At 48.1% G+C, this 27,627-nt stretch overlaps 1 protein-coding gene across 17 annotated transcripts in view; it reads right to left on the reverse strand.

The window, feature by feature from the left end:
* The window catches only part of NEXMIF (neurite extension and migration factor), a 197,623-nt gene that overhangs the window by 42,158 nt on the left and 127,838 nt on the right, over positions 1-27,627 (reverse strand). For 10 of the 17 annotated variants that reach the window (XM_080553923.1, XM_080553925.1, XM_080553927.1 and 7 more), the window contains one exon: positions 3,450-3,584. The exons of 2 other annotated variants lie outside the window; for them this stretch is intronic. The gene's annotated coding sequence lies outside the window, so the exon portion shown is untranslated. Of the gene's footprint in view, positions 1-3,449; positions 3,585-6,180; positions 6,200-9,621; positions 9,775-12,689; positions 12,748-13,235; positions 13,379-13,713; positions 13,775-27,627 lie in introns of those variants that run through there. 5 more of the 17 variants (XM_080553935.1, XM_080553934.1, XM_080553926.1 and 2 more) reach the window with 5 other exon arrangements.

The following is a 27,627-nucleotide window of genomic DNA, read 5'->3' on the forward strand; positions in this document are numbered from 1 at the left end:
GCCAGCCAGCCAAAACAGGGAAACCAACGTGCTCCAACTCTTGCAAAGGCCCTTAACAAGGTGTGCGCGAGCACTTCTGGAAGAGTGGCCCTATGGAAATCAGCCTGGCTGCCATTTCATCAGCACATTGGGGCTTCTTCCTGCAGCCCAAAGCCACTCAAGCTGCCAAACCAGCACATAGGTAGATTGCCCGTAAGCTCCTCCTGGGCCCCATCGGGGTGCCGAACACATCACCCACCTCCCCTTCCTCGGCTTTTCGGGCACCCTGTGGTGTTTAGAATGACTCTTCTTACTGCCCTACCTGCTAACGAGGACCGGACAGAGGCACCTGAAGCGGGGATGTGGTCCCACAGGGCTGGGGCTGTCCTCTCCCGGAGGAGAAAAGGACCTGCACAAAATTCCGGTGTCTGCTAGGGAAATACAACATGGGATAACCTCTCCCAAACAATGCCAGTCCTTCAGCAAACAAGAAGAAGTCAAATGCAAACTATTTATTGCCTATTTATTTATGTCTGGACCACTTCTCTTTTTCCATTTCTGGGACAATTTGCTTTACTGTTTGCTGTTGTTTTTTTTAAACCAGTGGAGCTTTTGTGTTTTGTTTTTCTTTTTTTCTTTTTTTTCAGGATGCTGATGCTAGCAGTGTAAGTAAGCACAGGACCTCAAGGGAAAAAATCTGTAACCTCGTCTCATGGAGAACCCTGCGGCATGATGCCGGTGAGATAAGCACCCTGTGCCCCAAGCTGCAGGTACACCCCGAGCAACCTGTACTTCCCAAACTTCAGCACATTTAATGGCATATAAACTTAGAAACTCAGGTCAAAAATGATTGAAGCAGATCCAGAGTATGCTTGAGGACAGCTGCAATATATTGCAGAGGCATAAAATAAGCTAGCCAGAGCTCCTAGTGAAAGCAAAGATGCGTGTGTGTGTGTGGGCTTGAGACACAGAAAGCTGTGCTGATTCAGGTCTGCGTTCCTGCAGGAATTTTCCATTCAGGAGTAATTCAGACTCTAATTCCACTTTGGGTTAAACATTTGCCTAACCACTGCTGACACAGTTTTCCCTTCACACACCACTATTCACAGCAGCCTTGCAGTGCTCTCGGCGCTCACTCAGCTTTTCCCACCAGCAAAGCACCCGCACATCCAGCGGGCAGATTTGGGACTAAGCAAGAGCCTGAAATGGCCTGGCACCCAGTTATGAGGATGACCATCTCCCATCGGGAACCCTATGACAGTGGCTACCATCAGCTGGGAGACTTCTGCCCACAGAGCCTGTGGTTGGACACCAGGACTTTTCTGCAGCACCCTGAGCCTGGCACCACGCGCCTTTCTTCTGCCCTGCCTTCGTCTGAGTACTTTATTCACGTTTCCTACTATGGCAGAAGGCATCGCTAATGTTTTCCTCTCTGTCACCATCCTGGCTTTAGATGCTCAATTAAAAAAGCAGCTCAAAAAGCAGCTGCAAGCAGCAGTGCCTCCTGCCTTGTCCAGGGGGTGTTACCGCAGCAAGCAGAGATTGCGAGCAGAGGCCGCGCGGCAATGAGTCAGGGAGGCAGAAAGGCGTGAAAACAAAATGAATGGAAAGGCAATAAACCCGAAATATTTCACCATCGGCACTGAGCTCCTGGATAGCCTCCATCTATCAGCGTTACCAGTGTCCGGGAGCTCCCCAGAGCTGTAGTTACCACGTAGTTGGTACGGCCACGTGCATGCCACCCCACGGCAGGGGCTGGGGCCACCACGAGCCGTGGCAAGGGCGAGGGACATCCACCTTGCTCGAGACCTCCCCAGCATCTCTGCTTTTGCTGCAGTTGTCAGAGATCTTCCTTGAGAGCGCGGAGAAGAATGCTCAAGCTGTTATGGGCTTTCCCCGTGAAGAAGAGGAGCAAATTGGTGAGGCAGCAAGATGCCCTTGTCCAGGGACGTGTCTGGATCTGGGAAGGGATCGCTGCACGTGCTGAGATGCTGTCCCGACCTGGGACCCTGCTGGTGGATGGGGGAGAAGAGGCACGCAGACGTTCCAGGTCTAACTCCAGAAGGAAATGGGGCGTGCTACAAAAGCTAAAGGAATAGACACCTGAAAAATGTGTTTAACAAGGAAAAGTGGTTCCCTGTGAAAAGCTGGAGAACAATTCAAGGAACTGAATTAGTACGGGGAGGCCCTCATTCTGTTGGCAAGCACAAAAAGCCCCCTTGATCCGCTTTTAAGAACCCCTTATTTTCCACTCCTGCGTGGAGCGATCTGGATCCCGCCCCCATTGGCACCAGCCCGGGAGGCTGCCAAACCCCTGCCCTGCTTCTGAAAGCATCTGAACGCTGCATGGCCAGCAAGAAGGAAGCTTTTTAAAGAGATACAAAACCAGGATTTTTGTATTGAAACACATGCCACAGATGGTGTAGCAGACGAGGATTAATTCATGAATCATATTTCTTAAATGATACAATCTCTCTTTTCACTTCCATACTTTCCCTTTTTGACTCAGAAGCAGGGATTTGAGATGCCCTTCCCAGATATGAATTTTGCATGAACAAACAGTGCAGAAAAAAAAAAAAACAGCAACAAAACAGAAAGCCCAGATGTTTAAAGCTAAGTTTTCAGATGTAAGCAAATGCATATCCTGTCCATCTCTGAAAGAACATGTGTGGAAATGCAATATATGCAGGCACAGATCTGGAACTAGGGTGGGAAAACACGTTCCTTAACATTTGGAGCTTACTAATGCTTCAGCCAGGGTTCTGAATTTCACAGAAACTCATTTTGTATCTCGTATTCATCGCCCTGGCAGTGAAAGAAAAGCCTTAAGTCACTTCAGACCCGTTTCCGCCACGAGCCCCTCCTCATTCAGCCACACAGGTTGGTCCTGCTCCAGCCCTGTGGAGCCCTGGCACGGGACCTTTGGGTTGCTCCAGGAAAAACTATTGGAGCCCTGGCACCCACGAGGACTCCAGGAAGCCACAGCTAACCCAGACGTCCTGCGCCATGCACACGGAGCATCCGCAGCGCTCCCACAGCCTCCTATTGCCTGCAGTGGCAACAAGACGAGGCAATGACTGAACCGTGCTGCAGCAAGGGGAGACCCCAAGACCCCAACCTCCCGGCTCGTCCGTATCCAGGGAGCAGCCAGACCAGCCGAGGACATGCAAAGCCCATGACCCCGCGCCGTGCTTCCACCTGGCACCAGCACAGACCGAAACAGGACAGGAAAAAACGCCCCAAATGCCCAAAACTCCCAGCTCACTGCTCTGCTGGCCACCTTCTCACCTACAAAAGGTGCTGCTATACCTTGCTTTCATCACCAGTTTTTCAGTCTTCTTTTTTTCTCTTTGCACACAGAGTAGCTCTGTACATGCTTAACAGCTTTTTTATGCAGCCTCGCACTTACTGTTACTGCTTTACCCTGAACACAAAGCTTCAAGTTAGAATAAGGGTGAAAAATTACTTACCCTTAAATTACTTCAATCTTTCTCTGCTTTGTGTATGATCTGGGCTTCTCTTTTGGTTACTATTTCCAGATTTGGTCTTTGGGTAGGTGAATGGAAGAGGAGAATGAAAGGAGTTGTATTTGATGACGATGGAGACTGTAAAATAAAGAGAAGCACTTTAGTGCAGAACAGGCCTCTCTATACATACATATCAGGTTAAATTAAATTAAATTAGTGACACCTACATAAACGCTTCCTACTGTTTTTATGCACACATACAAACATCACAACTGTCAAGGAGAAGGCAGCAGTCAGGGAAATGATAGGGGGTTAAAAAGAGAGCAATTTCTAAAGCAGAAGAAAAACAACCCAGCAAGAGCACCAGCACTCACAGCGCAGCACGGGGGCTGCCCGTGAGCCCAAGCCCTACAAACCAGGTTAATCCCCCACCTGTTTTGACAGTGACTTGCTGCTATCCCTCCGACACGTGCAGCCCTGCAAACACTGCGTGGAGCCACTGGGGAAGGGGCTGCCACCCGTGCCAGCGTGGGATTTTTGTCCCACTCCCCCTTCCACCTTGCCCCCACCGAGACTGCGCTCCCGGAGGCTGCCCACTCATCAGGGCTGCCCCCAGCCTCACTGCCCATTTAACGCCGCCCTCTGAGGTCTGCAAAATATGATTGTTTTTTTAAGGAACTGACAAAGGAACGCAGAGGACAGGAACCAGCTTCTCCGTTGTTATTTTTCTCCCGACAGCTCTCCAACCTGCTGGGCACAGCCAGCACAGGGAGCCCCAGCCTCAACGCTGCAAGCACCCAAGGAGGAGTATTTCCCAAAAGATTTAGAAGATGCTATGTGTGCTAGGGGGTAAAAAATGAGTCAAGGACTACCCTGATTTGGTTTGAAAAGCACAAAGGTCACGGCAAGTAGCAGGCAGCAACACACGCTGCCACTGCAGAAGTACCGACGCCGCAGCACCAACGCCTTGCGCACGCAGCACGGTGTTTAACGCTTGCCCAGCGGCCTCTGATAAATCCTAAGTGTTTTAACAAAGCCTGGAAGCTTCTCCTTTCTGCTCAGCAGAACAGGGAAGGTAATGCACAAGTGAATAAAACTGCTCGAGACACCAAGGAGCAGGGCAGAAACAAAAGCCAGGTCTCCCGAGCCAGTGCCTCCGCCGCCAAACCCCGTGCCACGCTGCTGCCATTAACATTTATTTAGCCCTACAAAACCTGTCTTTAAATACTTTAAAAAATCCGTCAGGAGGGAGGATGCTCCAAGTCACGGCAAACGTTTGTTCTAGGGCAAAACACGCTGCAAATGATCCTTAACAAATTTTAACCGTTGGTGCAGTCAGATGAGAGCACGGTGCCGTAGATCACAGCCGGCTGTTATTGCAGGCTCTGTGCTGCTGAACATGTATCTGAGTGGCAATGCAGAGAGATCCGTATTTTGTGTTTTGGTATAAATTATAGGGCAGCCTAACAGAACTGAAGAGGCAGCTCTGCTCTTTCCTGCATCGCTTCTTTCACATTTTTATGCCCATTAGGTTTCTTCCCATTTAGTCGCTTTGTTTTGGTTCCTCGCTGCATAAAATTGTGCCGCACTCACAACGCAACAAAGCCGAATAAATAATCACAAACTTCCATGCAAGAACTCCGAGAGCTGCTATGTAAAGAAGAGAGGGTATCAGCAGATAGAGACAACTCGGAGGCAACCTGAGGTTTGGTATTCTGTGTCAGCCTGACACACAGGGGAAATAACCCTTTAATCCAGTGCAGTGTATTTCATTTACTGTAGTGTTATCCAGTTCGAAGATGTTATGAAAGGAATCCCCAGAGAGACTTAAGACTTCAAAACCAGCCCGAGTTTGAACTTAATTCCACCATTGCAAAAGGCTGCAGCCGTGGAAGATGACCTTTTCTGTACCTTGCATGCCAGGAGCCATTCTGCCTCATAATGTCACGCCAAATTAGAATATTCTCTTTCTGTTTTATTCGGGATTTTGTTTTGCCTTTTCTTTTTAATTAAAAGCATCTGTCACTATTAATGAAACAGCTAAAAAAAAGAAAAAGGAGTCAATAGCACAAACAGATTAAAGACCAGGAGAGATGGGGGAGCCCGAAAGGCCCGGGTGCTGAGGCTGTGATAATGGCCCCGGCACAGAGCGGTGGCACCCAGGTGCTCGGTGCCCCTCCCGGCTAGGAGAGGAGAAAAAAGACATTTAAATGCAGGTCTCAAGGCTGCTCGGGTCCTACCTGGAGTGGAAGTTGAGATGTATTTACAGAAAGGCCACAAACCCACAGTAGAGGGATGGAAAGCGGGACGGAAAGTCCATGGGCTGCGGGGCACTCACCAAAAAGCACTGGGAACCCCAAACCAGGTCCTTCTCTAGCAGTAGCCTCATCCGTACACCCAAATGTCCTGATGTGAACGGTGAGAGCCTGATTTTCACTCACTGCAGTTCCAAATTTAGATTTTGGGTGTAACTCAATAAAAACGCGCGTTTTTCAAAAAACACTGCTCTGGTACAAAACACTGAATTTATTATGAAAAGTCTTCCTAATATGAAATTATTTTGCCTGCTAGATGCAGTACAAATAGCTTTATTGTATCATTAATAATTAGGAGCGTTCAGTCAGCACAGCTGAAAAAAAACCGTAAACTAAATATGTCAAGGATACACTGCTTTCTCTTCTTACCATTTTTTTAATGCCTTATTTCATGGTAGATAAGTGAAAAATCTCTTTACCTGACTTAGCGAGAGGCTCATTTACTCATGCAAATTTAAAACCGGGTGTCATAATACAACGAAACTATAAAAACATATCAAAAAGAAGTTAGCGAGCCGCCAAATTTAGCTCCTAACGGAGTTCAAGCTGTCTTGTACAGCTGGATGCTAACGGGAAGAGCAACCCTGCTCTGCCGCGTGTGGGGAGGACGCCGTGGAGGTCTGCAGCACCCCACAGCTTCAGGAAAGTCCCGTTCTGAGCCCAGTCAACATTACAAAGGCTCCGACCAAGAAGGAATCGCTGGGGAAGCAGCGATTCCCCCCGCGTCCTGACCCGGTGGAGGAAGGTGAAAATAAGGCACTGTAACGAGGAGAGGCACGGGAACTAATGGAAAAACATCAAATTCCATTAAGGGCCGCGTTAAAGGTTTGCAGCAGTCTCCAGACAAGCCCGCTGGTATTCCCGAACCTTTATCGATCCACAGGTCAAGCCAGAAACAACAATAACTATTTTAGAAAATATCACTTGCGATTTTTTGTGCTTCTACAAAAAAAATATAAAGGCATCCCTACGCACAGGTGAGCACAGAGACCATTCCCCATGCCGCGCCGCTCCGCAACTCTGCATCGCTGCCCTGTCCTCGTCCTGCAAAACACACAGATCCATACCAGGGGTCAGGGAGGCATCCTGGATAAATGCTGCAAATAATTTGGGATATTTTGCACCTGGCTTGGGGGCACGTGACCCAACACTCGCTGCATTTTGCTCTCTTCGATTGCCACAGTTCTGGATTTTATTTTTATCCTGAGTTAGCTCTGAATCAGGGATTGCAAAAGACAAAACAACACACTGCAATCATCCAGTGTGCCAATTAAGCTAAAAGATACCCTGGAAATCAAAATTAAATGCCATATCTATGAAAAGAAGCAGACAGCTTCCTCAGAAACAAAAAAAACCAGCGTATTATAGGAACGTATTTGTGGCAGCCCAAAAACATATCTGAAGCAGTCCTATAACTTCCTATCACCCCTCCCATCTGCATACTGTAGATCTTCATCAAATTGTGTATGTTTTTGCACATTTATCATCAAGATTTATTGAAGTTGATTCCATAAATTTCATTTAGTTGTTCACTGCTGCTATTTGTTTCCAAGGCAACAAATGCACTTTGCCCAAGCTGCGCAGTAAATCACGGCTGTTCGGGATTTGGGGGTCCCTGCCCCTCGTGCCGAGCGGCCGCGCGTCCCAGCGCACACACCGGCACCCGCAGTCATTAGAGGCAGATTTGGTGAGCATTTAAAGGAAGTAACCATAATCCATGCGACGGGGGAAGAACGCAAAGCTCGGCCCCGAGGCAGCGGCTGTCCCCGGGAGGACGGCTGCCGGGGCTGCCAGGGAAAGGATTCGAGTCCAGCCCCGCTCCTGTCTCATTTACACCTCGGGTGGCAGGAGGCTGAGAAACCCATTTGCGGGTTCACGAGGAGTCGGAGGCTATTTCTGCGAAGAAGAATAAAAAAACACCCTCATATTCTCATTGCAGACATTGCCAAAGGGACAGACTAACAAGAAGAAGGGAAGAGCTGGGAATTTACAAGTGTTGCCCACCGCGCACAGCAGCGTGGGCTCGGTATGGAGCAGGCACACAGGACGCTGCAATCCTTTCCCTTATCCTTTCAAAAATCACTAAGAAACTCCGCTGGACAGCCCATTCCCATGGGTCCATATGCTATTCCCAAACAAAGACAACCCCGAGGAGAGGAGCCACTGGTTTGGGCAGCGAGACGATGGTCTGCTTTGTGGCGCAGTCCCTGCTGAAGATGTTTGCTGCAGCTGGGGGATCAGGGCTGCAGCAAGCCCAGCGCGCTGCCTCCACCAGGGTCCTGGAAACAAGAAAATAACCCCGTGGTGCTCCCTGTCTGCTGCACAGCATGGGACGAGGATCAGACTCAATGAGCGACCTCGATCAACTCTATGAGCATGGTTATATTGGGCAGACGGATCCCCACGCCCCACGCATGGCATCACCATCACGGGCAGGGATGCGACCCAGGTTTAAAACAGATGCTGAGCACAATCCAATTTCTGTAATAAATGAATACTGTAATTTCTGTAATAAATGAAACCCAGCCTGCAAACACCATCACCCAACAAGAGGCAGAGGCAGCACGGCGTTGCTTGTCGGACACCCAATTGACCAAATGTTAACCACTGCAGAGAGGCTTTCTGGTGTCTCAGGCTTGAAATCTCGCCCCTTCACTCACAGCTGTGGTTTCTACTGGTTATATATGAGCAGGAAAAATTGCATGTTACAGTTTCTTGTTTTATACGACCATCAGTGAAAGGCAACGTGGAGATCGCAGTCCAGGCATCAGATGCACACGGCCCTGCACTGCTGGGGAATATCCCTGAGCCACCAAAAACACCAAATCCAAGAATTTTCCCCAGCCGGCAGTGGGGAGAGGGCATAAATAGCCTTGGAGGAGGGTATAAATAGCCACAGGTAATGCTTGCGTGCTAGAAAAAAGCCTGTTTTTTTTTTTTTTTTAACCCGGCTTTGCGAGCGCTGCTTTTCCTTTTCGCAGAGCTCCTGCTGAGACCGAGGCACACGTGGCTGGAAGGGGGCTGGGACCGAACATGTCTTCCTCGGCACGAAAAACAGGCAGCGGCGCGCACGCACGCACGCACATCACACATTGGCTCCCTCTCCAAAATAAATACTATCTGCCCTCTGAAGCGACGAGCAGAAGCCGCCAGCCTCCCGGCCAGGTGAAAACGCACCTGGGGAGGCACATCACACCACCCCTCACCCCCCTCCCGCTCGCGGGGTCCATTCTTGCAAAGCAGCTGAGGATAAAAATGCTGGGGAAAAGACCTAATTTTCCTCTGGGGCAGGCTACAAGGCAGAGCTCCCTGCCAGCAGGGCGCGATGAGGCCGTCCCCTAAATAGGGGCATCCCCAAAGCTGCCTCCAGCCTGGCTCCATCATCGCTCCCAGCGTTTCCCCTGCTCAGCAGGAGGAAGAGGGGAAAAAAAAGGTTTTCTCGTGGATGAAGAGGTGCCCTCGCTGTCCACCCAGGTCTTGTTCATGGCTGGATGGATGGTAAGGACACCTCTTTACGGGATTTTGGGGAGCAGCCCTGCTCCCCCCTCCAGGAGCTGCAGCAGGAGGCTCGGCAGCGAGCGCTGGCAAAGGCTGCAGCCTCCCGGGGAGCGGCTCCCCGTGGTGTGCAGGTGGCTCCTTTGATTCCTGATTGTTCGCCGGCCTCGCTTCTCCTTGGCTCCGTGCCGGGGCCGAGGCTTGCAGGGAACGGGGTCGTCCCGCCGAGTGCACCCACGCTTGGGAAGGCAGCAGGGTAGTGTTGCTGCGGCCAGCGGGGCTGCATCCACCCCATAAAATACACCAAAAAACGGAGCTGGGGAGCACAAGGTGCTGCTGGGGAACCTCGGCGTGCTGCAGCTCACCATGCTGGCAGGGCTTGCTTCGGGCTCCTTCCTTTCCACCTTGCATCCCCGCGGCGTCTCCAGGATTTGCGCTCCTGCGCCGGGGTTTGGCCCTTCCTGTGCACAACGGCAGCCGATCCGTATCTGGGGGACCATGAGGGGGCTAATTCCGGGCTTTGGCGAGATGAAAGGGAAAACCTTAATTAAAATAAGTTTTAAAACCCATCAAGATTTTGTATTTTTTTTTAATCTTATTCAGATTAGCAGCCATCCTGAGATTACACTCTGAGTCTAAACGCACCGCTTCCCTTCAGACATCGTGGGCTTTGCGCTCAAAGCCCTTAAGACATCCAAACTCCATACCAACCTAATAAAATAAAAATGGGGGAAAGTACACCTAACTACAATAATTTGACCCCCTCTAAAAACAGAAATAGCGCCCTTATTCTGTACAAACTTCCTGTCCTCTGACCCAGCTCTGAACAAGTGCTCCTGGCTCTGGGCAGGAGTCCTCACCCTTGTCCCAGAGCAGAAGGAGGGCTGGGAAAGGGCACATTTGCACAATCAGCTGATTTTTAAAGAAAAAAAAATCCCCAATGAAAGCCATCAAGGCACTCTGCATGTTTGTAACACTCCCGTTCATCCCAACAGAGATGGAATAACGCGTGATCAACAGTGCATAATAAATGCAATTTATCACCGCAGCTCCTCAACCTATTGCTCAGCCCTCACCACCACAGTCCACGAAGCCACCACCCAGCACCGCCTTCTGCAGAGAGGTTTTTGAACAACATCTCAGGAGTTAGGGCACCAACACGCCTCACAATGAACAGTGAGCAGAGAGAGGCAGAGCCTCCCTACCATAAATCCAACTAAAAAAAAGTAAATCACAACACACATGGGGAAAACCCTTCCTGCTCTGCGTTGTTTTTTTTTTCCCAGTAACCCCCGTCCTCGCCCTTTGTTCAACAAATCCGAGCACAGGATGGGATTTGGGCCAGGTGCTCCTCTCCTCCACCCGGAGGCAGGAGGAGAAGAGCCCTCCCGAGCCAGCCCTGCCCGGCTCGCCACCACCACCCGGAGCGAGCGCATCACCTGCACGGCGTGCCAGGCACCATTAGTCTGATATTGAGTTTTCTTTAAGAAAAAGAAGAACCGAATCAATTTCTTGGGAGGATACACCCGCAGCTAAAGGGAAAAACTACAATTACACTTTTCAGCCATGAAAAGTAAATCAGATGGTGCTGAAATCCCAGCAGAAAACACAGATTAATTAAAGTCTGCACTTTCTAAATCTGTTATTCAACTAAACACAGCTGTTAAAAAAATGATGCCTTTGCTGTAATTTTCACGTACATTCATACCACTGAAATACAGCGAAAAACATTATTAAGTGCATTTGGCTTGCTGGTGAAGTTGCAGAGGCAAAGAAAGCAGACGTGTACATGTCACTGTGACAAGGACTGACTTATTTATCCGAGCATAAAAGGCTTCCCGTGCACGTGCCCCGTGCAAGGACTCAGGAATTGGGCATGGTGATGACAACCAGCTAACGGGGTCTGCGTGACGGGCTGGGATCCCACTCCCCATTCGGGACTACGGCAGTGAGGCAGCTCCCAAAGGCAGTGACTGCCTGAAATGCTGCAGCAAAACCACGCCAGCAGCCAACAAGGCACGGAAGAAATTGTCCTGGGGGGCTCCCACGCTGCCCGGGAGGAACAGATCAACGTGCAGCACAGGGTGGGGAGCAGGAGGGGCACCCCATGGAGCAGGAGCAGGACCTGTAGGGCAGGAGCACTCGTGGCCATCTGTCCATGAACGACAGCATTTCCCCTGTTTCACCGTGGGAACAGGAGGCAGGAAAACCACGACACGCCAGAAACAAAAGCTTTCTTTCTCTTTCCCCCCCCACTCTCTCTCCAAGTCTACATCAACGATCAAAGTGGAGAGCTCCTTGCTCTGTCACAGAGGGAAGGGAAATTGCCCTGATTTGAATGCAACCTAAAATGCACTCTGCAATTCAACTCAATCATTATAAACTTACTTCAGAGCCCCGGCACAGCTGTTCCTCCCCTCTGGAAGAGAAAATAATACTTGAACCTTGCTTCCTTCTAAAGAGGGAGAAGGCATGGGAGAGCCCTCATTTCCTCTCCATCCTTCTGAAATCATTGTAGCTTAAAACATAATTAGCATGATCTAATACAGTAATATATTAATATTGGCAATAACTCCTCGCCTTAATATCAGCCTGTGAAGCCTCTCCTCAGCTAGGCTAGGGGCGAGTGCTGGGTAGGGCTGAACACAGGCGATGCCAGCGGTGCCAGCACGTCATGTTGGACGTGGGGCTCAGATCCGTGACCTTGACACAGCGAGGAGCTGCCAGGGCTGTGACTGCTGAATCGGGGCATTTCTACACAAGAGAAACAACCGAAGGCACGTGGTGGTCATCTATGGCCCGGTGTCACCATGCCTGGCACCAGGTGACGGTATCTCCGACCGGTGCTACTCGACGGGTCATGAGCGCTCATGGGCGTTTGGCCATTTCATTTCATCCATCTAAGAAAAAAAAAATGCTGTATTTTCACCCCCAAAATTAAAATAATAATGATGAAGACAGAATTTAATGGGGAAAAAACACTGAAAATTTGGGGAGGTTGTAAAAAACATTCCCGGGGGGTCCAAGGAATGGGGGCACACCTCAGGCTACACTTGGCGCTGGGCAGTCAGCTATGACTAACGAGGAGCATGCCAGGTAAAACAGCCCAAGAAGCAGCTCCAAACCTTCATGGGAGCAGACACAGAGCACGTCCCTGTGGGCTTCACTGAAGAGCTGGCTTTTGGCTACAACACCTTGCTGCATCTGCTTGTCCTTATTCCTCTACCTCATCTACCGAACCACATCAGGAACTCCTGTAAGCTCCTGAAACATGGAAAACTAGAAGAAAAAACAATTAAAACCAAGCATGTACCAGTAAAAAAGAACTCTATTTTTTGCCAGGGAAGAGCAAGAGGCACTGGTAGCAAAGTACTTCCTATAATCTTCTATTACAGGGCGAAGGTTTTAATAAAAAGAAATAAAAAGAGCTCACATTTTGATCTTTTCCCAGAGCTAGACATGGTTTAATTAGCTTGATCTCATTATGTAAACTGGAGAGGAAAAAAGAACACCATTAAAGCAATATCCCACTGGCAAATGAGACAACCTTGACACCAACTAAGATATTTCCTTGGGAAAGTCCCCCCTGCCTGTGACGCTGGCCCCGTACTTCTTCCCAAGGTCTGCACGAGCCCACCGGACGCTCCCTTCCCGCTGCCGTCCTCCATCCAACGGCATCTCCGGCTCTCTGCTCGCCTCCGAGCAGCTGGAATAATGCTGGTAGGAACAAATCGAGCTGGATGTTGACTGGGTTGTATTTAGCCTGAGATCGTTCAGCGCATTCTTTGGAAAAGATCAACTGGAACTAAACACTGCCATCATATACTCCATCTGTTAAAGTACATACTTTTGTAATAACACACTTAGAATTCAATAAGAAAAGCACGAATTACAAACAAGGTGTCCATAATGAGCCTCAATATAATTATTAAACCAGATAAAGTAGGCCTGGTTTTCAATACAAGAAAGTTATTTGTACCTTAATGATAATGAAATGTAAAAAGCATCTGTAATTTCCGCTGAAATGTATTGCAGAAAGTCAACTTAGTGCACGTCACTTTGTTAAGACTATTCTTATTATTGTGTTTGCAATGACAGCAAAATGCTTCTTAGTTCCAGCTCCTGGGATATATAAAAATATGATTAGAGCACTATAACAATACAACAATGGATTAATTTGCCCAACCATTACATTTTGGATCTGACAGACTTTTATGATTTATTTTACCAACTGAAAGGTGGTTATTTTGGGATCCTGGCTGGCAATGCAGCCGTTCAGTGCAGCGTTTTGAAAGAGTTTTCCTATTCCAGCACCAGCACCGCGGCGAGGTTACAGCGATGCTCGCCTGTCTGCCTGCCACCGCGAGCTTTTTACAGCCTCGAGCCTGCTCACGGGGCGTTGCACAGCCCTGAGCCCTCAAAAAAACAATGCCAAGGTGATGGCAGAGGTTCCTTACCTGATGGAGCTGCTACCTGAGTAACTGGGACTGGTGCTGGGGGGATGCTCAGCAACGTTACCTACTCGAGGAAAGGAGAGCATAAAGAACTAATCAGTGTCAAACAGCACAGATAACAATGCAGACCGAAAGGTGTTGAGAAATCTGGCATGAAGGGCAGGCGATAGAAAGGAAAATAATTAATAACTCATCTGCTGAATGTCAGTGGGATCCAGGCTCTACAACTGCAAGATTAGCGTGGAATAATCAGAGATTATTAGCAAATTCATGTGCTCGCTCTCAAGTTAAATTGATACTGTTTAAAAGCGGATGGAAGTTGCCATTTTGGCCCAAAACAGGGACCAGAACTGAGTTTTCTAACAAAGAAGAAGCCCCTAGGACCTCAATCATGGTGCTATTGAAAAGGCAGCGAGCGTGTTACGCAGAGAGCGGGGAGGAACCACCCCACAAGCAGAAATACAGATTAAACCACCAGCTACAACCACTGCAACACAGGACTGCAGCGCTACCCTCGTCCATCAGCATCACCATGGGCCACGAGACCACTGTGACAAGGAGCAGGACCCAAATTTTGCTTCTAAGGCAACCCCCTTCTCCACTAATTCCCGAATGGAAGAGCCCCTTTATTTTAACTCTAATAAATATTCCCATTTTTTTGGCAGCCCCTCGTCCAGCATGACCAGAAGGCAGGAGAGCCTTCCCCAGCTGATCTAAGCCCATGACAAAGGAGGCTCAGGAAAGAAGGAGCAGAGGAATCGATCCTTCCGTGCCGTAACTCTGAGGCATGTTGCACCGACAGCGCAAAAGCTGAAAGCCAACGTACGCCTTCCACAGACTTAACCCCTCACACGCAGATAAAACAACTGCCTCATTTCTGCATCATTGTTTCGCTAATATCCTCAGCTTTTAGGCAACGAGACTTATTATGTAGCAAATTGCCCAAATCTCGCAACATTTCTTTTTTCCTAAAGGAGATTTTAAGGGGTAAGGAATTTATCCTCCCTTCATATTCCCACATAATTCTATTTGTTTTGCAGCTAACTTTTACACTTATTATTGGGTTTTACTAAAGTGAACGTAGCCAAGTACGATATTCCATACGCCCTTTTCACTTGAACAGTCCAGAATATTCCAGGTAATACCCATAAGAAAGGACGAATAAGGATGGGGGCAGGCTCAACAGTCTTCAAGACTCGGTTGTTGCAAAGTATCAGCGAAGTTTTCTGAAAGATCTCACGCTCTAAGTTTTTAATTAAAGTAGGATAAAAAAAGCCGATAGAAAGATTTTTTTCCAGATAGTCTTCCCTGGAGAGTTTGGGGCAGGGGAAGTGGGGGAACCATCGCTATATCCCTATAGGACACAAACAGGATATGCAAGTTGCATCTCAAACTGGGCAGTAGGCAAGAAGGATAGGTCTACAACCACTTCAAGTCCAGAGATTTTCAGTCCAGTCCAAAGCACTGCAGCTCGGACCTGCTGCTAGCATTTCAGAAGGGTTTCGTCCCCTCCCCACCCCAAAGTAAATCTGATTTATCAGCCAGACAGAGGGATGCCATAAAGTTCAGAAAGAAAGAGCAGAATAAAGGGGAAGTGCACGCCTGTGTATGCATAGAGCATCTTCTCCAAACTCTTCCTCCTGCTTTCCATATGAAATCATATGAACTTCCCATTCATTACTATCAGCGCTCTTGCTGGATTTGGATGATTGCCCGATCGCTACCGTTGCCAGAAATCCAAAACATCAGAGGGGTGATTCATCTCGTGCCTTGACAGCTCCAGAGCCGGGCTAAGGGGAAGGCAAAAAAACCACACACACACACACAAAACCCCACACCCAAATCCTGCGAGTCCTCCCATGTCCTTCCTGACCGCCGCACCGGAGGGAGGATTTCTTAGCGGCAGCAGCACTCGCAGCCACACCTTTATCTTCTTTGTCCGCACCACAGTCGCTAATCATCGTAATAGAGCAAAACTGTATTTCCACGCTGGCACAAGCTCTTCCACATAGATGTCGTTTAAGTCTTGTTTATATGGTGCTCACTCATCCAAAGAGTCAGCAACATGAGAACAAGAGGGGCTTTGTACCTCCATGCTCTGCTATGTTAAAAATTGATTTAGCATAATGGTTTCAAAGAGATTAAAATCCAATTTTGTAAATCAAAGCAGGAACTGTACTGACTCACTTCTACAGAGGCAGAAAAGAACCTGCTGAATTCTAAAAACGACAGTGGCAGCCCTGATCCTCTATTAATGCAGAGAAAGTAATTAACCAATCTAAGCCGTAGTTTAATAAGCTGTATTTTACTGTATGCATCTGCTCTTTATCCTCACACCAATAACAAGATGTGATTTTTATCTGAGGTGTAGAAGACAGTCTAGAGGAAGAGAAAAGGCAGCGTCTAGGTTAGCCGGGGCTCCTCTGGTAGCATCTTTCAGGTGGCTTGCTCAGCATGCAAGGGCTCTTTATGGCCAACCAACATGAGATCCTTTCTCCTCAAAACATTTCTTATTCAGGATTAAGCCTGGCATTATTCGAGCCCTATACATTGTATTTTATTGTTTTTCCTTAATGAAGCTTAATTCTACAACAACAACAAACAAATGGGTAAAATAGGACAAAATGAAATGAAATAAATGGGCTGTGCAGATGTCCCAAGAAGAACTCTAACGTACAAACTATCTCCCTCCTTCAAGGAAAACACATTTCCTTTAATATACTGGATATGCAGATCTCACTGTAGAGAAAAAATCCACACATTCAGAATCATTTATAGCAAGTATCTTTGATGGTTATGGCATCTTTTGAAGAAAGATGTAGAAATACTTAGTGGTGCCTGATGTGTGCCACGCAGTACGGAGATGCTATGTGATGCAGACAGCCCAGAACTCATTAAATCCTTTAAACAAATTTTGCATCATTTCTTACAAGCAGTACAGAAATCAGACCAGTAATTCGCATATGAAAAAGCAATCTGAACTTTAAAGAGCACCTAAAGCTTTCCAGAGAAATGTAAGAAATCGCGGATATTCAAGTTCGTGTATTTACATCAGACGAGGTGGAGTTTGTGGTTTTTCATTTTGCTTTCTTTCAGAGGGAGGATACTGGCGTTCTTCCTGGATTTCTTTTTAATGCAAAAGTTAGCCTTATTTACGATACGTATTTCTTACCTAAACCAAGATCCTTGTGCTACTGCGTGGAAACATTTCACATTTATCAGCATTCTCCAGCTCTACAAAATCCCTCTGGGAAGACGAGAACTTGTCCCAGGAACACATTTAGGGATGCTTGGGAGGCACGGAGACAGGCAGGAGGGAGAAAGCCATCATGTCCCAGGCATTATCCAAATGGATTTTTAGAGCGGGGAGCTCTGGAGGGCAAGTCGTCAGAAATTTCCCAGGGAGAACAGCGAGATTAAAGAAATTCATGCAGGGAACAAGGCGCCTGGGCATTGTGGGGAGCCCCCAGGACTGATGGCCAACGCGTAGTGCCAAGGCCATGGCCAGGAGAGCTGGGCTCTCCTCCAGGCTGAAACAACAAGGTGAGCTTCGTCACCCACCAACACCCGGACCTATTTTGGTGTGAACCCCATTTTTGATGGTCCCCTCATTTAATCCAGCGATTCTTTGTAGCAGAAGCTGCTGCCCTGGGCACGCTCGGATGCTGATTTTGGTGGATTTGTGTTAACGTGGAGTTAACCTGAGATGTTCTGGGTTTCCAGCCCAACTCCAGTGTTTAACAACTGGAAGGGAACACACACAATTGCTCTTGTAGAGCCAGCAAAAGGAGCCTCTCCTCCTCTTTCTCCCGGAGGGCTGTGAGAAACGCCTTGGAAATGCTGCCTCAGCGTGCATCAGTCTCGCACGCTCTTTTTTATCTCCCTCATCAAGAACCTTTAGCATGCAGAAGCAGCTCAGCACCTCGTGGGTTTTCATCTGAGACACAAGAAACAGGACTGAAGTTGTTAAGAAAAATCCTGTACTATTATTTCGAGGAGAAAACGATCTTGCACCAAGAATTGAATGGCTTTCCGAGCTCAGCACTTGCTGGCAGGGTCCCTTTGGGTAGCCACAGGTTTTGACACACCAGGGATGTCCCCAGGTCCTGACCCACCTCCGCCAACGCAGGAGGAGCCAGGAGAAAGGCTCGGTATTGAGAGGAAATCTGAAGGAAAGCAGTTATGCAAATGAGAAAAATGAATATTGAAATAAAACACCTATTAAGAACAGATTAACTCTGTCAATCACTGTTCACTTTTGTTTTCCTGCGTGCACGTTTGAGGGGTAGCACAATAACCAGTTTCGGTTCTCCCAGGGTATATTTAGTTCTGCATTTAGGAGTACAGCTTCCTGAAGGATGGTCTTTCAAAAATGAAGTGCGTTTCCTTGTGCAGAGGAGAACAAATTGCTACTTAAACTTTCTTCTATTGTCTATTTGCCTGCACTTTCCACCTCACTCACAGCCTTTTTGTGTCTGCCCTGTTGTTTAGCTTTACCTTTGACGTTCTCTCCATGTCTCCGCAGCGATCCGGCCACCTTTCCTCCAGCTCCACGCGAAGCATGGGGCTGGAGATCACTGCAGACCCAGGATCCAGCAGGGCAAGGAATCGAGCTCTGGAAGTAATCGGTGACACGATGTTCCCTGCTGCAGCCCCCACTGACAATCCAGGTATGGATTTATAGAGAAAAGCAGGGACTTTTGAGAATTTGGAGCAGGAATGTGGATATAACAGTTGTTCCTATGTTAATTTATGGACTCCTGTTGCAGCAGAGCAGGCGGCACATTTGGGGCAGCGGTGCCCAAAATCTACCCTGACCAGGCCTTTGTGCTGTCACGGTGAAGAAGGACGACCACAAGCCTTGGCTGCTCCAGCCCCCCCAGAAAAGGCCATCCATCCCTTGGCCTCCTCCAGGATGTTACCCCAGCTCCTGGGCTTTCACAGCAGACGTGTTCCTCGCAGAGACCCCGCTCAGCTCTCCCAGGCTGAGCACCAGCTGCCCAAATCCCCCTGTACCCCCTGGGCACCCCCTGCAGCCCAGGGGCATGGCACCTGCCCGGCCGGCGAGGCTCCAGCATGCACCGCTGGCGTTTTACTGCATCTCGCCCTTTTCATCCTCAGTCTCCTTGCAAAGGGTGTTCCAGTTCAGTTTCTGCTGGTGACAACAGTTGGGTTATACTCCTTGGCTGTTACAGAAATAACGAGAGCCTCCTTCCTCCGCCTCGCCACCTCTCACAGCCCGCTGGTGCCGGAGTTGCCCTCGGCTCGCACGCCAGGCAGAGGGCAGGCTGCAAATTGTGATTTTGAGAAGCACGCAGCCCAGCACCCCGTCCCCGGCAGCCCCGCTTCCGCTGACGCTTCCATTTTGTTTGCAGAGCGAAGCGAGCCCGGTTCTCCCCGAGATGTTTGCTCGCTCTCTCCAAGCACTCATTTTACTCCTGCTTTCTCCCCTCCTGATCTGAAGCCGCACCAGCTGTTCAGCTGTGCTCCCCAGGCAGGACAATCTGCCCATTTTCCTTTGCTTTTAATAAGAAAAAAGGAGAGGGGGGAGGGAAACAGGGAAAAAAAAAAAAAAAAAGCCACCACAAAGGCAGTCAGGAATTGGCATCTCCATCAAACACGCTGTCATGTGTAACGTAAAACCCAAAAACGACAAAAAAAAAAAAAAAGGGAAAAGAAAAAACAAAAGGCTCTTGGCTGGGAAAATGTGCATTTCCTGGAATTTCTGAGGACTCCTTGGGGCTTGCCCGAGCCAGGAGCAGGCTCCCCAGCCCCAGCACGGGTTTCCTCCTGCAAACCCAACACTGGGGATTACCCAGCACCGCGTCGGAAATTCTGGGAGAGCCCCGATTTGATTTTCATCTACTTTGTTAAATTTCTGCTAATTGCTTTTAACGTACTTCCTCCACCAGAGTCTTTACGGCTTAATTCCTCATGGGCATTCTTTCTGGGGTTTTACCGAGTACAGAAGGAAAATGAAATCTAACTGCACGCCAGTGATGTAATTGCTAATGGCCTTTGTAACAAACGCACCCGGGGTTGTGGGCTTTTTGTTTGTTTGTTTCTTTGCCACTGACTGCCTTCATCTTCTCTAAGTTCACAAAAACCGAGCCAAGGAAGCTGCAGTCCTATAAATACTGCGAAGCAGCGAGGCTGAACATGATGTAATGCAGTCCAGTGTCTTATAATTAGCACGTTAGCAAGTACAGTGAAAAGACACTGCACTAAAAGAGTGGAGCTCAAGTTTTAATAAAACGCACGGCTAACTTCACGTCTAAGATAAGTTGTCACCACAAACTAAGAAACTTCAGACCCTTTCCAGCCTTCAGCAAGCTGCAGCTACGAGGACTTAATGCATTTATACTCTGCTCTTCTCAGACAACGAGGACTTAAGATCTGTAACTCTAAAACAATATTATGCACAGAACACACTTTTCATCGTTACGCATTAATAGATTTGGGAGTGAAAGTTGGAGGGGTGGTGTTACGTGTCAAAATTAATTATAACGCCAATAAGCTGAAATTCAACAGGGAAGCTCAGGTTGACTCAATTACTGCGTTATCGGCACTGAAAAAATGAACCTGAAGAGGCTGCAGCCTTTCACTGCAAATCCAAAGTAAAAAAAAAATCCTGGACCAACCCATTGCAGAGGATTTTAAGCAAGGAAGGACGGTTCTACCATGACGGTCTGCGTTTGCCTAGGATGCAATTTGGCCCTCCAGCTGCTAGAGACCTCCTTTGGACCTTACCTTACTGAAATTTGGGACCAGTGGCCACAAACCACATCAGTTCAGGCATATCAAGTTATTTGCTTCCTTTGCAAGGCAAAGCCATAAAAGAAAGCTAAGCCCCGTAGGACTTCCTCAGCCATCTTTCCAGATCTGGCACCTCCAGACCCATCAGCAGAGCTGGCAAAATGAATTGCCCAAATTCCACCTGCGCTGACAACGTGCCAGGTGGCAAATTCGGAAGAATACCACAATTAACACAACACCGCTCAAACAAAACAGAGGAAAACAACCCCCCACGCACACGGCAACCCCCCCCAAACCCTAAGCATCCGATATGTCTTCGTAGGAGCTGGAGCGCTGCGAAAAGCAAGGAGGAGAACAAACAGCAAGTACCACACGGACATTTAATTCTCACAGAGTCAATTAAATGCTAACAATAAAATACAGTACGAGTTAATGCTAGACAAAAGGATTAAGGAATGAAGGAAGACTTATTTATAAACATACACGCGAAAACCTGGTTAAGAAGAAGTAGGGGAATTAATAAGAGAAAAGATGAAAAGAATGATTCAAATATGGCTAAGAAAGGGAATTCCTTTATTAAATTTGTCTTCAAAAGTAAATTAAGAAAAGATGCCTGCACTATCGGAGAGTGATGGCGAGTTTATAAAAATAGCCACCACTGAAGGAGAGAAAAAGGGAGTATCTGGAAAATGCAGACATGTGCCAAATCACTCAATCTGTGCAATTAACCGCAGAAATCAAGTGTTGTTATTTGTGAAGAATTGTTTTTTAAAGAGAAATATAGCAAATTCCTTCAAAACATAAGCCTAATACCTAATTCTGGAAATTGCTTAAATAGGTGGATGCAATTAACTTCTATTGCTAATATAAGAACAGAAAAAATTATTAAAGAAAAACTCTCTGTCGCGGGTGGCAGCTCAGCAAGCTCCAAGAAGTGCAGATTTGCTGAGAACACCTCGTTATGCACATTTGGTTTGTTAGAGCAAATAATTTATTTAATGAAAAGAAGAAAGGAAATGCCACATGGATTATGGTAGCGTTTTTGAGACTCGGGTCTGAAATTAAAAGGACGGATCGTGCAGAAATCCGAGCAGCCTCAATTCTCCCTGTTTTAGGAGGAATTGAGCCTCAGCACCTGTAAGAATCGAAGCCAGCTGACAATATTTTTTGTCCCAAAGGCCAGAGCCAGAGCTTGCCGAGAGCCGCGAGCCCCTGCCCATGGATGTTGGTCCCTTGGACACAAATTACTCGAACCTCAGTGCGTTTATACACCTAAAAGCTGGTGGAAGCCTCACAAAACAAAAGAAGCGGAGGAAGCTGCCAAGGTACCGCGTGGATCTGTGGTAGATTTTATCTGAACAGCTTTATTAATAATCCGGAAGAGGAAGGAATATGGTTTATTAAATTTCACCTAGAGTGCACTGAAACGCACCACAGGACTTAACAGGAAAATACACAGAGCAAGAATTGCTCTGATTGACTGGGACACCTCCAGTTAAGAAAGGCACCCATCTTCTCTCGGGGCCACCTTACCAACATCATCCCAAGAGGAGACGAAGGAGATGAACCTGTCCTCGTCAGGAGGAGCTTCCAAACCTGTCAGATTTGAAAGGAGGTGGGAAAAAGCATAGAAAGCCTTTTTCTGTTTGGAAAAGGAAACATAATATTGAAGAGGCTATCACCCAAAGTCCAGCCATGCTGAGAAGGAGATGTTGGGAACGCAGCCAGCCAGGCAGGGACGTGCAGAGGCAGAGGGCAGGAAGCTCGAGACGGAGTCGCAGGAAGACGTGGCAGCTAAAAGACAGGTTTCAGAGACGGAGAACACAGAAAAATGTATCACATAGCAGGATGGTGCAGTCTCCCCTCTCTACAGATGTAATTAATCCATAAATGGAATAATGTATTCACTTCTGGACACCTCATTACCAGAAAGACATTGACAAATTGAACGGAGTACAAAGAAAACAACAAAAATGTTTAAGGGTTTGAAAGGAAAAATTTCTGAGGGAAGATCAAAAGATTTGAACACGTCCAGCCCTGAGCAAAAGCCTAGCAGAGTGGGACAAGATCTGTATCTGTGTGTGGCTGAAAGGTGTAAACATCAAGCAGAAAAAAAAACAGCATGGGGGAGCTATTAGGAGGAGAAACAGGATGAAATTACTAAAAAAGAAAACTTGAGATGGAAATCTCCTTGTCCTATTAGGATGCACAGCCAGTGCTTAAGGGATGCAGTAAGCATGGCACTGCAAGAGCCCCAGGGTGGACCCGACAAATCCCAACAAACGGCACCGGTCACGGCTGGGTTGGGAACTGCTCTTCCTGGCTTCTGACACCAGCTCCTCTTGTTTTAAATACTGATTAAAAAAAATATCCATTTGTGGACTTTCACGTAAGCACCCTACCGCGACGGATCAGGACCTGCGGGCTGAAAAAGAAAGGGAAAAAGCTCCCCAAAATGATGGAAGCGAAAGGACCCAGCCCTGCCCTGGTGGCGCTCCCGGCTCGTCCCTGCTGGCAGAGCACATCGCAGAGGCAGCCAGGAGGGAAAAAGCCACGCTGGCCATGTCCTGGCGAGGTAATGAGGGCTCCCCGTGCCACAGACCCTATCGAGGAGAGAGTCTTCAAGCCAGTCTTCGGCAGTGAGATCCTGCCGGGTCAGATCAAGCCTTCACGTCTGGAAACGTTCAATATCAACACATTGCTGCTCTTCTACTTACCCAGTACGCCAACTGACTTAAGACAGCATTATATCGAAAGAAGATAATTTAAAAATTAGATTGAGCCAGACACAAGCCTACAGCATCCTTTAATGACTGCTGTCAATGAAGTCAGAGCCACTTGGTAGCTGCAGAACAACTTGCAGGCTGCTAAAACGGGCTAAAACGGGGAATTTTCTTAAAAGAAGAGTCTTTCAGAGTAGCAAGAGGGGGGAATAAAAACAAAAATAAATAAAAAAATGACCTCGATAGGAAGACCACCACCAAGTAAGCCCACTGCAGCCCTCCCCACTCGGCTCCAGCAGCAGCTCTCATGAAGGCAATACCTTTCCGTCAGCGAGCCGTGCTGCCAGGCTGTCCTGGGCACGTGCTCCTGCCGTCGAGAGCGGTGACAACGCGAGACACGTCCCTGCCTGCCCAAGGGTGGCAGGCACAGCCGCCCCGTCCGACCGCTCCCTGTCCCACGCAGCCAGGGAGCCCCTCGTTTCCCTCCAAGTCATTTCCCTTTCCTGTATTCCCAAAACTTCAGTAAGAGATTTCACTGTAAAAGGAGAAAAATCTGCAAGACGGGTCACCTAACACAAAAGCAGCTCTCTCCCGGCTCTCCGTACAAAGCAGTGTTTATAGCTTATTGATGTGCTTCAGATTGGGTCAACTGTACATTCAGCGGCCCTTTCTCTCTCTCTTTCCCCGAACAGGCTGAATCAGAAGGAGAGAAAAACACTGCAGTAGCTGGCAGTGTGTGCTGCCCAGGCACTGCCTCATTATCATGACAAAGGGAGGTTTGAACATCCTTCAGCAAACATGATGGCTCCCTTCTAGCACCCGATTGAAAATCTGGCAATATGTGTCTCGAGCTCCTGATACCCTATTTACTCAGTCAGAGAAATATGATCAAACAGATTTTAGGGCCTTTTGCAGTTTTTTCAATGGAATTACCTTTTATCTCGGCGATCCCTCCCAGCCTCGCACCACTGCAGCAGTCCCGTGCCCACCACCAGCAGCTCGGACGCAGGAGCCCCTCTGCGGCTTGCAATTAAGGACATCGACTTCTTCAGCAATTCACCCCCCCCCCCCAAAAAAACGCTACAAAGAGGGATGGTAAACTTTTACGACGTGAAAATATCAATGTTTGTTGCTTGCAAAGACCAGATTTGCAGCGAGCCTCAGCCAGGCAGTTTGTTTCACACCTTCAAATTTAAGGGGAACAGTGTTTTCCTCTGGAAAAGGCAGCCCAGAAGTTGCAATGAAGCAGGCACAGATATGTCAATCAGCACGGCGCGGAGCTGTGAAAGCTTCCCGGAGGAAAGCACGATGCACAACGGGGAAGTGAAAACCCTGCCTCGCTCCCCTGCAGCACGCCGGGCTGGAGCGCTGCCCTGGAAAGCAGCGCTGGGAACCCAGGGCTCACCCGAGGGGGAATGACTCAAGCAAGTCCTTGGGGAGAAGGACTGGGTTTTAGACCCAGGTCCCTCACAGGGGGCACCAGGAATGAGTTCAGGGGTGATGAAGCGTTATTCACACAGGTACAAGGTGCAGCTCTTCACCCTGAGCCACCCAGGCCCCTGAGCAACGCTCCGCTCGGGGAGCACCTCTCCAGCGAGGACCAGCTATACTTCAAGAGGCCCCACGGCTTTCCTGGTGCCTCCCTTGCCTACTCCTCCACCTCCATAAAACGATTCCCAATGACAAATGTTTCACCTGAGCCAAAAATTGAGCCTCGCCACCAGACCAGGGGCGACCTCGAGCGCGCCGCCAGCAGCCCCCCGCCCCTGGGGGCTGCCTTTCGAGCTCCCCGTGCCTCCAAACAAGCTTCCTGACGGCAAGTACAAGGCTCTCCCAGCTGCTAACAAGCCTCCTTCTGCTTTTGTTTTATTTTTTAAACACCCTGTGCAGCATAACCAACTTTCTCGGTACAAATCACAGGTTCTGGAAAACAAGATGTTGAGATGACTCGGATGACACCAAACGAATACCTTACCGTGTCCTTAGGGAAAGGAAAGAGGAGAGAAAACACAGCGAGAAAATGTACCGGCTCCTGTATAAACCTGCTCTGCACTGCGGGCAGATTATTTTTTCCTTCTAAAAACTTAGTGCAAGTTGAAGCAGGAGGAGGGTGGCTCTGGATAAGGTCCCAGTCCTGCACAGCAGAGGAAGCAAGACCAGGGAGGATGGGAAGCAGTGCGAGGATGCTCTCCGGCCGCAGAGCGCTGCTGCGGGCTACATCAGCACAATAACCCAACGCTAGCACCAGCTGCCAGGGGAAGCTTTCCTTCCCCGTGCCCTGCTCCCAGCCATGCTTCACCCCAAAAGGCAGCCAGAAGTAAAATTGGTTCATTTTTCATTATTTCATCTAAACAGGAAAAGAAAACATAAAATGGCGTGGTACCAGGGAGGGAGAAACAGCCTAAGAAATCAAAGAATGGATCAAAAATAAAAAATAAAAGGAAAGAAGGAGCAGGAGTTTTTGTCTGATCAAAAAAAATATTTCAAAATATCTGAACGTTTTCCTTTTGAGCTCTTAATTTTTTGTCTACATTTCCCATGGAGCTTCACCAGCTCCACTTACAGCAGCTCTCGTCACCCCATCGGGAAAAGACAGCAGGCACGGATTAATTTTTGAGGAAAGCTGCTTTCATGCCAATGCACTTGGCAATAGAGAACGCAAGAAGAGATATCCCAAAAATGCAGTATTTATGAGAGGAGTGGTTTCTAAAATTGTTTTCACTATGGATACCAAGAGGCACCACCTGATTCCCGACTACTCTCTCGTGCACATGTTTTCACATGATTATTTTTAAAGGTGACTCGAGCACGTATTTCAGAGCCCTTATCTCAAGGCAGCGCGGCTCCAGCTGGACATTCGGCGTAACCGCTTTCCCAAAGTCACCGCAGATAGTTTGCAAATGGAAAATGCACTTTTCTACCTTCAGGAAAAAAATAAAACATTGCCTACAGAAACGGAGAGATTCTCTCGGTGCGATTGTGATTCTAAGATTTAATTATCTCAGCACAGAACTGCAGGTATCAATGCTTCGGAGATAAAGAACAAACAAGGCAATTATTCCCAGAAGTCCTCCTTTTTTCCCTCTAATAATCACAAGGGTTACAAACATGCCAAGGTCAAAGAATGCGCAATAAATAAATTTATTTCCAATTGCAATGCACAGAAACCTGGCACTATAATGGTGGACGAGCAGCGGCGTGAAGCTCAGCAGAGCCGAGATTAATGCATGGCTAAATATCCTAACGACCATCACGGAACCGTGTCTGAAACGACAAGGAACAAAATTAACAGGAGTCTTTCCAGCCAACTCAAACTCTTTGCCCCCACGATTTCCTACTGAGCGGCACCGCACGCACCCAGCCCGGAGGTTTTTCACCCCATCGATGCATCCAGCACGTATCAGAGATGGCCCCAAGCTGGAAAGCCTGGCCCTGAACTTGAACTCCTCTGGGATTTGCCCTCCACCGCAGCAAGTCGACAATGTTTGATTTTTCTGCAATACCAAATCGTAATATTTTAAGGCAGGAAAAGCATAGTTCTGTCCAAAAAAATGGGGAATCAGCCCATATAATCCAGTAGGCTGAATCCTGGTATCACAGCCCTGTGCTGCAGCAAATTGCTAACTGTGCCCAGCTCAGGCTTCTTCGAGATCTCACTCCGGCATCAAAGCACAAAGTAAACCTGAAGACACGCAGCGAAGATAACAATGTGAATGGTTTCAAGTTTTATACTTCAGCCTCTCTGAAAGCCTCAGAAAAACGTTGTAATTTTCCTCATAAACAGATAGGTGTTTCCCTGTTACTCCACTTACAAGGGCAGCATTTTACTCCAGCTTTCTAGACAGCCTACGTTTTGGAGAAGCCAACCCCTACGTCTTGGAGGAGCCAACCAAGAACGCCTGCGGCATCACAGTGACTTCTCTAGGAAGCTGACGAGAAAAGCAAGATAAGCAGTAAAATGGTAACACTTCATTCCTTACGTGCAGCGTTACGCCAAGAACACATATTCCCAAGGATGGACACACACCTGGCACATGCTTACAGAATTCCTTCAGCATGAGGATGTCAAAATACACAACATATGGCTTCAAACCCTCATCCCCCATATTGGACAAGCACGACTCGCTTCGTGTCCCAGATGGAAATTAGGAGATTGATCAACAGTGCAGAATAAGGTGTCGGAGACACAAGTCCAAGCTTCCTGTCCTTCCAGCCTGCAGATGTGCCCTGCCATGACCACACTGGGCACGATCCTGCGCGCACAGCCCCGGCCCTTCCACTCGCAATGGCCAGAGACATCCACGAAAGTGAAAGGAAGAAGCGAGGGTGGGAGCATTTTGGTTTGGCTGCATGCACTACAACTTGCTCAGACACATGCATATTCGCTATGCTACGTTCTCGACTTTTTTTTTTAAGTGAAAAGTCTGAGTTTCTTGAA

Source organism: Anser brachyrhynchus (assembly GCF_964034855.1).
Source record: "Anser brachyrhynchus genome assembly, chromosome: 13".
In the NCBI taxonomy this organism is placed as follows: Eukaryota; Metazoa; Chordata; class Aves; order Anseriformes; family Anatidae; genus Anser; species Anser brachyrhynchus.